This window comes from Canis lupus, chromosome 5 (genome assembly GCF_011100685.1).
Source record: "Canis lupus familiaris isolate Mischka breed German Shepherd chromosome 5, alternate assembly UU_Cfam_GSD_1.0, whole genome shotgun sequence".
In the NCBI taxonomy this organism is placed as follows: domain Eukaryota; kingdom Metazoa; phylum Chordata; class Mammalia; order Carnivora; family Canidae; genus Canis; species Canis lupus.
The window spans coordinates 54,156,011-54,165,064 of record NC_049226.1 but is presented as its reverse complement, the minus strand read 5'-3'; the positions used below and the strand labels follow the sequence as shown (position 1 = coordinate 54,165,064).

Sequence of the window (9,054 nt, the reverse complement as noted above, 5' to 3'; positions counted from 1 at the left end):
GGGCTACCCGTTGACTCTAAGGCAGGCAGTCTCCTTAGGAAATACATGGAAAGAAGAAAAGATATATGACCGTGGGTATTTTGTTTTTCCTTTGAGTCTCACTTTTCCCATTTAATAGATGAGATACCTGGATCTTTCCAACACCAACTGAGTGTCCTATACTCAACCCTATTCTCACACTAACCACCCAGAGTTAGTGTCAGACTCCACAGGCTTAAGAGCTCAGCTGCATAAGACTGACCTCCCTTCGTCTGAAGTAGCAAGTCCCAGGTCCCCAGGCTACCTACGCTTCTGTCCAACTTGGCTACAAATTCGGGGTGTTCCCCACCACTCCCCTCCCCCATCAGGTCCAATAATTCACTAGAAAAAACTCACAGAACTCAGAAAAGTACTATACTTAATATCGCAATTTTAATATAAAGGATACAACTGAGAAACAGTCAAATGGAAGGGATACAGAGAGCAAGGTCAGGGGTGGGCATGGTGTAGGGTTTCTGTGCCTTTTCTGTCTGTACCACCCTCCAAGCACATTGAAGTATTCATCAATCCAGAAGCTCCCCAGACTTCCATCGGTCTAGAGTTTCCATCAAGGCTTCATTATGTAGGCATGGTTGTTCCAATCATTGATCACTCAATCTCTAGCCCCATTCTTCTCTCTAGAGGGTAGGGAGTAAGGCTAAAGCTTTAATCCTCTAACAGGTGTGCAGCCAGCCTCTCCTTTGAAACATGACAATCCAATTTGAATCCCCTTGTCTGCACAAGCTCAGACATGGTGTAAAGGGGATCATTCTCAATATCAGAAAACACTCCTATTACACAGGAAGTTCTAAGGAATTTCTAAGGTCTGTGCCAGGAACTGGGGGTAAAGACCAATTATATATATTTTATCATTTCACGGTATCCACTTGATGTACCTAACTAGCTCTATAGACACTTGAAGATTAACTAAATTAAGGTAAATAAGTATTTTTGAACATTAATTACCTGCTCCAACCAGCTGGTTAGATAAGGGCACTAGACCTATTTAGAGGTTCCCCAATTTTTTAAAGATTTTAGAGAAAGAGAGAGAGAGAGCGCATATATGTCTGTAAACAGGCAGAGGGAGAGACAGAAATCCTCAGAGTTCTTGCTGAGTGCAGAGCCTGATGTGGGGCTCGATCCCAGGACCCCAAGATTATGACCTGAACTAAGGTCAAGAGTTGGATGCTTAGCCACCCAGGTGTCCTAGGGGTTCCTCAACTTTTCATCAATAAAGACCTCATCTATTATAATCTCAGAATGGATATTATGTTTTGAAAGATTTTTGCTTCTCAGGCTGATACATTAAAAATAGGGAGGAAACTCAACACACTATTTATAGGTTGAAAAGTAATGGAAAGCTACACAGAACAGATGATCTCATGTCCAGCAATATGACCCCACCAAGCTGATTACCTTCCAACCAAAATTGAAGAAAAGGCTTATCTTTGTGGCTTAACCTTTGGGAAATGAGTATATTTGTATTATGCATCAAAAATGTCTCTGATTACAGAACATGAGAGACTCCTAACTTTGGGAAACGAACAAGGGGTGGTGGAAAGGGAGGTGGGTGGGGGGTGGCAGTGACTGGGTGATGGGCACTGAGGGGGGCACTTGATGGGATGAGCACTGGGTGTTATTCTATATGTTGGCAAATTGAACTCCAATAAAAAAAATGTCTCTGATTAGAAAGAAGGAGCATAGGAAATATTAGAAGTCTATAGGTGATGAAATTAGGAGCAATTTGTAAATACAGGGAATATAAATAAAAATAGAAAGAAATGAATGCATTTCACTTGGAAAACTTGTAAGTCAAAAAACTGTTAAACCTATACAAATGAACTAAAATGGCTAATATTTTGGTAGAGCTCTAAGAACCTGATTCAGAGAAGATCATCTTTCAAGATTCTTTCCAACATTTATTGTTTTCTCATTAACAAATATTTGTTGAGTATTGAGCCAGACATTGTTCCAGGCAATGGAGATAGGAAGCAAAAAGACATTTGAGGTTCTTACCCTCAAGAGTTTAAAATGCTCTGGGCTTAAAATGATGATCATAGGGATATCATATATCCCATGTTACATATCATATGCCATATTGTATCATTAATTATCATATTAATAGTTATAATAAGCATGTGATAAATGTTAAGATATGTTAAGTCTGTGCTGTGTTTTGCAGGGGTGATTTTAGTTCCTCTTCAGAGCAGGTCATGAGGTTGGTACTGTTATAATCAAAATCTGAGTCCCAGAGCAGTTTAGTTAGTTGGCCAGGGTCACATAGCTACTAAGTGACAGAAATGGGATTGGTTCCCAAGTCGGCTGTTCCATACTTTTAACCCCTACTCCTGAGATAGGATTTTCTGCTTGTACTTCTATGCCCTCCTTTCATAGACATGGCCAACATGCATATGAGAAAATGCTCTGCATTATTTATTTTTTTATAAATTTATTTTTTATTGGTGTTCAATTTGCCAACATATAGAATAACACCCAGTGCTCATCCCGTCAAGTGCCCCCCTCAGTGCCCGCCACCCAGTCACCCCCAACCCCCGCCCACCTCCCCTTCCACCACCCCTAGTTCGTTTCTCAGAGTTAGGAGTCTCTCATATTCTGTCTCCCTTTCTGATATTTCCTACCCATTTCTTCTCTCTTCCCTTCTATTCCCTTTCACTATTATATATATTCCCCAAATGAATGAGACCATATAATGTTTGTCCTTCTGCGATTGACTTATTTCACTCAGCATAATACCCTCCAGTTCCATCCACGTTGAAACAAATGGTGCTAAGCCCTTCTTTTAAAGAGGAGGGCTTTGAAACATATAAGAGTGTGTGTGTGTGTGTGTGTGTGTGTGTGTATGTATGTGTAAAATCAATTTTAAAATTAGCAAATAAAATGATTGTTGAATTTGGCCAGGTGTTTGGAAAATCTGGGTGCTTCTGGCACTTTCTACTGGCAAGGCATCAAGGCTTCTGCCCTAATGAGTGGTTATCCATGAGACACTGCAGTGAGCCACTTCAGGAGGGGGCATCAGAAAATTCAGGTGCAAAATTGTTGGCAGGGATGATACAGAAGGAACTTGGAGACCCAGATTTGGCAAAGGAAACCCTGAAATACTTGTTTGAAGAGAAAATCCTTTGTATAAGGCTGAGTCAGGTATTTTGTCTCTGCCTTTTTTTTGGGGGGGGGGGAAATGGAGGAGGATAGCTCTTGGAAGTCATTGGGGCAGGGACAAAATTCAACCCACCTGCTAGTTTTACATAGCAGTCTTGCAAATCAAACTTCACTTGTGGGCACTCTGAGAGCTCCCAGATGATGGCCTTAGAGTCTGGGGCAACTGTCACTCTTGGCTGAACTTAACTCAAAACCACCAGCAAGGGTTCCTTCTGTCATATAGACACCTATTTGGTTTGAGCTGTAAGATAAGATGAGAAATGGTTGGGCAGGGCAATGGAGGGAGAGAGGCAGGTGCGTCAGTGTATTTTTATCCTGCCACTCTCTTTGAAGTGCATGCCACATGCTCCACAAAGTCTTTCCCTCAGGGTAAAATGGAAATAAAATTACCTGCTCTGGGAATTTCAGAGTGAAAAATGAACTCACAGCCAGGATGCTAGGATTGTTACAGACATGACATTTAATAGGGTAAGGAGAGGTGATTCAGGGCAGGGATCCATAATGGAGCAAGTAGAAGGGAACCTGGACTTTAGAGTCCTACATCCTGAGCAGGATGCTCTGCATCATGGAGCCTCAATTCCTCCATATTTAAAATGACAGTAGTAGTAGTAGCAGTAGCAGCAGCAGCAGTAATAAAATCAGGACTTGCCCTTAAGAAATTATAGGATTCCAAACCCTGGCAGGGGTAGGAAGAGCTTTCTAGTTCTTGGTGAAGGCAGCATTAATAGGAAGGACAGCATTTCATAGAGAAACAATTGGTACACTATTTTACATCAGCTGGGGCTGAGGGCTGGGCTGAGGCATCTGCAGAGCACAGGCCATGAGGTATAGTCCATTATACAAACACACACACCATCTTCTTTATCCATTCATCTGTCATTTAGGCTCTTTTCATAGTTTGGCTATTGGGGACATTCCTGCTATAAGCATTGGGATGCAGCTGTCCCTTTGGATCACATTTATATCTTTGGACTAAATACCTAGTAGTGCAACTGCTAGGTCCTAGGGTAGGTCAATTTTTAACTTCTTTAGGAACCTCCACACTACTTTCCAGAGCAGCTGTACCAGCGTGCATTCCCACCAACAATGTATGAGGGTTCCCCTTTCTCTGCATCTGTACCAATATTTGTTGTTTCCGGTCTTATTAACTTTAGCCATTTTGGCCAGTGTGAGGTGGTATCTCATTGTGGTTTTGATTTGTATTTCTCTGATGCTCAGTGATGGTGAGCATTTTTTCATGTGTCTGTTGGTCATTTGTAGGTCTTCTTTGGAGGAATGTCTGTTTATATCTTCTGCCCATTTCTTGACTGGATTATTTGTTTTTGGGGTGTTGAGTTTGATAAGTTCTTTATAGGTCTTGGTTACTAGCCCTTTATCTGATAAGACATTTGCAAATATCTTCTCCCATTCTGCAGTTGTCTTTGGTTTTGCTGAATGTTTCCTTTGCTGTGCAGAAGATTTTTATCTTACTAAAACTCAATAGCTAAATTTTGCCTTCATTTCTCTTGCCTTTGGAGACATTTCTAGCAAGGAGTGGTTGCGGCTGAGGTGGAAGAGATTGTTACCTGTGTTCTCTAGGATTTTGATGGATTCCTGTCTCACATTTAGGTTTTCATCCATTTTATCTTTGTATATGGTGTAAGAAAGTGGCCCAGTTCCATTCTTCTACATGTGGCTGTCCAATTTTTTTTAATACCATTTGTTGAAGAGACTGTTTTTTTCCCCATTGGATATTCTTTCTTGCTTTGTTGAAGATTATTTGACCATAGAGTTGAGTTTCTATTTCTGAGGCCTCTCTGTACTTGTAAATAGGCTTGATAATAAGAGGACTACCTTCTAGGGGCCATAGGGACTTGAATGCATAAACTCATATAAACGGGTTTTATAAGTGCCTCATATGCAGTAGGTTTATTTAACAGTTAGCAATAATTACCCTTTTTTCTTTGGGAAAAGTGAGGCCTAGGACTTATTTAGGGTTATAGAAGTAGTAGCAGAGCTTAGACTGAAATCCCATTTTCTCAAATTTCAGTTCTGCTCCTCCCCAGTTTTTGAACACAGACAAAATTTTAGAGCTGAGAAATAGCTTGAATATCAGTTTTCTTTATGCTCCCACTTAATATACAAGGAAACCAACACCCAGACAGGTTGAGTGAGAGGCTCATAGTCATCCAACAAGATAGTGCCAGGGCCTAATAGAACACAGTCTTCCTGACTACACTCCCTCTGGGCCATGCAGAGAGGCTATTTATGATGAAAAGTAGAGCTGGGTTAAGAATAAACACTCATGTGCCACACTGTCTTTCTCAGGAAGCCTGTGCCCTTAGGGAACCAGTCAGGCTTCACAGTGTTCCTATTAGGATAGAAACTAAGTAAAAATTAAATGCAGCTTTGGAAACCATTGAATCCTTTAACTTTTGGAAATTGCTGGAATTTGATAACCACATTCTCCCTAAGGCATCTTCCCTAAGAGGACAGGAGTCCAGGAATCAGCCACCCAAGTGGCAAAGGTCTGGAGTTAGATACCTTTACTGTGAGCGCCCTGAGACCTGCAAGGCTCTCCTTTCCCCTCTACCCACGTGTATATTACAGGAAGTACGCAAGCACAGTAAAAGCATTTTGAAAGATGAGGATATGTAACAGCACCCACCTCATAGGCACAGTAGGGAGAATTAATGGAGTTATTTCATGTAAATTGCTTAGAACAGTGCCTGGCAGGTAATACATGCTCAATATAGCACTGCAGGCTCTGTAAGCAGTGCTTTGTTTAAATGGCTCTACCACACTCCATAGGATGGCCATATTAGAGCTGTTAAAATGTTGAACCACTTTGTCAGCGTGGTTATTGAATGCTGATCATTTCCCTAGCATTGGCACCAATGTCCCACCCATTCAGATAGTGCATCAGTGGACAACTTTATTCTAAAGCAGGAGCCTGCTCACTATGCTCCTAGGGCCAACACCAGCCCACCTCTTGGTTTTCTAAATACAGTTTTGCTGAAACACAGACACTCCATTGAAATATTGCCTGGGGCAACTCTTGCCTTACCGTGGCAGAGCTGAATAGTTTCAGCAGAGCCTGGTGCTTTTACTGTTTAGCCTTTTTCAGAAAACATTTGCCAGTTCCTGTTCTCAATGAATCTTAAGTGTGTAAAAAGCTTTTGTGTTTTTTTTTTTTTGCAAAGATTATTAAAACTATGTATAGGCATGTGTACATGTACACATATTCCTTTCCCACTAAATTGCTCTAACTCTTTGAGTCCATCCTCAGTGTTTCTTTTGGCCAGGACAAGGTGGGTGGGAAAGGCAGGGTGCAAGCCCTGCCCTAATAGAGTTGCTTGATGGTGTGGAGCCATTGGGCATGGTTATTTTCTGGGTCCCTTTAACAATGTGCTTCTTTTAAATTTTTTTCTTCATGATTCAAAGTTTTGTTCCATGTACATTTCCATCAACCTCATGAAGAACACTTTGTATTAGACAAGAAGATGAAAGAAGAGAAAGGGCTCTGGCTAGGAGCCCAAGACCTGAGATCCAGATCTGTTTTTTCACTAATTTGCCACATGACCTTGGGTGAATGTCCTGTCTTGACAGTATTTCAAGTCCATCCCCAGGTTGTCTGTGTGGTCTAGCTTCTAATTGTTTTCCTCTGGACACGTTCAATGGCTTCTCTCCTCCTGGCCTCTCTGCCCTCACTTGGCCTTCTCTACCCACCCTCCAGCCTTTGGTGAAGCTACTCCTCTCCTCAAAAATTATCATGGGATTTTACTTTATACATTTTAACCTCTCTGAGATCCAGTTTCTCATAGAAAGAGGGTTAACAACAGGGGGCTGTGATGGCATTATTGTGAAGGTCTGATGAGATGTGTAATGTATTGTTCTAAACGCAGTAGACCACCACCACCAGACCAGCATCACAGTGGATCAGACCCCAAAACCCTGCTCCCCTCTCTTGAAACTTGGGCCAGAAATCCTACTCTTGGGGAAATTCAAACACTGGAAACACTTTCCAAAATCTTTTTCCTCCATCCAAGCTTCTGCCTACTGGCCTGGCATGGTACAAATGCTTTCACAGGCAACTGGGATTTTAATCTGTGCCAAGAGACTGCTTGTCCAAGGTCGCTTGGCAATACTTGATCTTCCAAGTCCCCTACCTCCACACATTTACTCTTTCAACATTCAGTCTTTCAAAGACATCTATAAATAGGTGCTTAGTTTATCTTCAGATAAACCTTAGAAATAGGCATGTATTATTCATCTATGACAGATAAGGGAATGGAAGGCCAGAGAGGTGAAGTGACCTATTCAAGGTCACACAGACATTTTGCAGCTCAGGTGGGAATAAAACTCCCATCTTTTAGCTCCTGGTCACATGCTCTTTCCTCCACTCTACACAGATTTTTAAATGGCTTTTTGTCTTAAAATTTCCCACACCTGGCTTTAACCCCAAATAAAATTTTTGTGCATAAAGTCAGTATTATGGAGCCGAGAGGGAGAGTGGTGGGAAAGAAATCTCATGTTAATGGGCTTGATGCTAGACAGGAACTTTAAACTGAGAGAAAAAAACAGGATGTAGATGAAATCTCTGCAGAGGAAAAGAAAATAATGTTTTACTTATAAAAAAAAGGGAAAGAAAAAGGAAACTGGGCCCTGCTACCAAGGTATTCAATTCTAACATATTAAATTCAAGGAACACAAATACCATTGACATGAGAACTTCTGCATGGAGAGGAGAAAAACCTTATTATGATTTGAAAACCTGGAGATTACTTTTTTCCTCTCCTTTTTCCAATTTATATCCCTGCCTGGGTCTCAGTGTCTCCCATAAATGAGAGGGTGGATGGGTGACTCAATGTAGGCTAAGCCTGGCTACTATCACAACAAATCCTCAGATGTTAATCACTCACAACAACAAAGATTTACTTCTTGCTCTCTTGGATTGGTGGTGGCTCTGCTCCAGGTCTTCCTTTTCCCCAGATCAAAGTGGAAGGAGCAACCCCTCCCTGGGACATGTCAGTGTCATGGCTGAGAGGAAAGAAACAAAGCAGAACTGTTGTTTGCTCATTAGAATTTTTGCTTGGAAAGAACACATACCATTTCTTTCACATTTTGTGAGCCAAAGCAAGTCATATGGACACGTCCAATGTCAATGGGATGGGAATTATGGTTCTCCTCAAGGACAGGTCCAATAAAGTAGGGCCTTACAGGAAGGAACAGCAGATTCTGGCAGTAATACAGTCTATCAAAATTGGGTTAAACTTAGTATATCCAACTGTTTTTCCTTCATATTTCCAACGGCTACATTTGGATGCTTTACCTCAAATTCAGCATGTCCAAAACTGAACTCAACCACCTCTGCTCCCCAAGTGTACCCTTCTTTCTCTCTTTTCCACAGAAATGGTGCCACCATCTGTCTACCCCATCACCCAAACCAGAATAGAGAGTTATCCTAGACTGTTTTTCCTTGGTCTCACTTCTATATCCAATCGTTAGCTGAGTCCTATAGATTCTGCTTCTGAATTATCTTTCACTTTTATCGCCTTCTCTAGATTTCTTACGAACTGTTGTAGTCCAGGCCAAGGCTGATGAAGGCCTGACTGACTGCATCAAGTCCCTCATGAATCTCCCCACCTCTAGCCTGTGGCCCCCAATGTGGGGTATGGGTTTGAGGAGAGAGGACATAATAAAATCCAGAAATCATCACAAGACCAGTAGATTATTCCTGAATAAATGGTCAGTAAATTTTTCTTTCAAAGTATTTCTTCCTCTCTCTCTTTTTTTTTTTCCAAGGAGGAAGGGACAGAAGTCAAATACATTAAACAATTAACATGATCCTAAAAAAAAATGTTATCCTTCATTGAATAT

At 41.3% G+C, this 9,054-nt stretch overlaps 1 long non-coding RNA gene across 2 annotated transcripts in view; it reads right to left on the bottom strand.

The window, feature by feature from the left end:
* Positions 1-389: 389 nt before the first annotated feature.
* Positions 390-9,054, bottom strand: part of LOC111095950 — a 60,416-nt gene continuing 51,751 nt past the window's right edge. For both annotated transcript variants that reach the window (XR_005359747.1, XR_005359748.1), the window contains 3 exons: positions 8,097-8,214; positions 3,269-3,436; positions 390-656 (listed from right to left, as the gene is read on the bottom strand). This is a non-coding gene — a long non-coding RNA (uncharacterized LOC111095950). The remainder of the gene's footprint in view (positions 657-3,268; positions 3,437-8,096; positions 8,215-9,054) is intronic.